At 55.0% G+C, this 2044-nt stretch overlaps 1 pseudogene; it reads right to left on the reverse strand.

The window, feature by feature from the left end:
* Positions 1–585: 585 nt before the first annotated feature.
* Positions 586–1608, reverse strand: LOC136480256 (uncharacterized; annotated as a pseudogene).
* Positions 1609–2044: the final 436 nt, after the last annotated feature.

The raw sequence follows: 2044 nt of genomic DNA on the forward strand, positions 1-2044 counted from the left end.
ACTTCTCCACCCTTGCTCAAATGTGCCAACCACTAAGTGTATCACCTTGTGCACATGTGTTAGCATATTTTCACAAACATTTTCAAGGGTGTTAGCACTCCACTAGATCATAAATGCATATGGAATGAGTTAGAGCATCTAGTGGCACTTTGATAACCGCATTCCGATACGAGTTTCACCCCTCTTAATAGTACGGCTATCAAACCTAAATGTGATCACACTCTCTAAGTGTCTTAGATCACCAAAACAAAATAGCTCCTATGGTTTATACCTTTGCCTTGAGCTTTTTGTTTTTATCTTTCTTCTTTCCAAGTCTAAGCACTTGATCATCATCATGGTATCATCATCATCATCATGTTATGATCTTCATTTGCTTCACCACTTGGAATGTGCTACCTATCTCATGATCACTTGATAAACTAGGTTAGCACTTATGGTTTCATCAATTCACCAAAACCAAACTAGAGCTTTCAGCTGAGCTGTGCCATGATTTTCCTCTATGGACGAGCCATGGTACTCGGTGAGGTGTTAGCGGGCTAGTCTGAGTGGGGCCTCGGCACCCCGTTCATGAGGATCCGGCTTGGGTCAGCTGGTGACCGACTCCAGATTCTCAGCGGTCAATCCATATAGTTCCCGGGTCCGTTCGAACGGTCTCGAGGGCACTCTGCCTTTCTTCGAGAATAAACCATGGATTGTGGACAGCGCGGTGTGCGAGGATAGCATCCCATCGGAGTTGAAGATCATCCATAGGTCCCACCGGTGCTCGACGATAGATGTGAGTAGGGCTTTGGCGGCCTACACAGCCGCCCACACCACCAGTCCTGACACGAAGGTTGGGTTGCCCGCCAGCGCCAGCAGGTATGGGCTCTCCCGCGCCTTGGTCACCGCCGCCATCATGGTGCTCATGAGCAGCGTCCATATCTCGGCCCCACCCATGGCTGCGGACGCGAGGTCAGGGAGCTCCCCTCCCGCGTGGTTGCCCCGCAGCACGTGGCGGCGAGGAGCCGGGCGGAGAGGGTGGCGGGGACAGAAAACATAAAAAAGAGAAAGGGAGAGAGGATGAAGAAAGCGGCAGGGGCAAGAATGTCATTTCACCACTATTCTCTCTCCTCAACCGGCTGCAACCGGTCCGTGGTGTCCTGTGGCCTAATTTCACCGAACTAGAGTGTCTTCAGGCAACATGCTCCAAAGTAGGTGTCCGCCAGCAAAGGACTATCACTTTGGATGTCAACAAACAATTGTCCCTATAAAATATTAGATAAAAAACCATGACCCTCACTCACTCATCTTTCTTCTCCCCTGCTTCAGCAGCATAAGAAAACACCGCACAAGTAAGATCGTCGTTCCTCAGCTCACCATCCCCAAAGCCATCGACATCGGTTGGTCCTCTGGCTGGCGTGCGCGTGCGGCTAGGCCACACATGGCTCCGTCTAGGAGACCCAGCCGGCGCCCTTACGGTGACGCCCTAGGTCAAAAATGGCGGCGGCACCCGTAGTGGCAGGCTCAAGTGCGCGTGCGGCATGGGGGCTTGCTGAGGAGCCTAGAGGCTGGGTCAAGGAGGCTCGGGAGGAGTGCCCTAGCGAAGCGTCTTGAGCTGAGCACCTCCATTGCTTCTGCTCCACATCGCCGCATGGAGGTGGGGACCTGGAGACCGAAACAAACGGCGAGCTGGAGCTCGAGAGCGCGATGGCCAGGGCGAGAAGTATCCACGCGGTGACATCGTTGACGGCCGCGACGAACATGGCCATGTGGCCCAGGTTGGTCGTTAGGAGCTTGAGTTCAGCAAGGATGCGCGCGAGCACTGGAAACGTGGTGATGGAGAGCGCGACGCCCATGAAGATGATGAGCGAGCCGCACGGCGCGTTGTGCGCGATGGCGGCGCGCAGCGCCAGCGAGGAGCCAGAGCCGAGCGCGAAGGGGAGGGAGATGCCGACCACGGCGATGGTGAGCGCGTGGCTGCCCGTGCGGTGAAGCGAGGCCAGGTCTAGCTCTAGGCCGATGAGGAAGAGGAGCAGGAGTAGGCCGATGTTGGCCAGCGTGTCGA

This window comes from Miscanthus floridulus, chromosome 9 (genome assembly GCF_019320115.1).
Source record: "Miscanthus floridulus cultivar M001 chromosome 9, ASM1932011v1, whole genome shotgun sequence".
Classification (NCBI taxonomy): Eukaryota; Viridiplantae; Streptophyta; class Magnoliopsida; order Poales; family Poaceae; genus Miscanthus; species Miscanthus floridulus.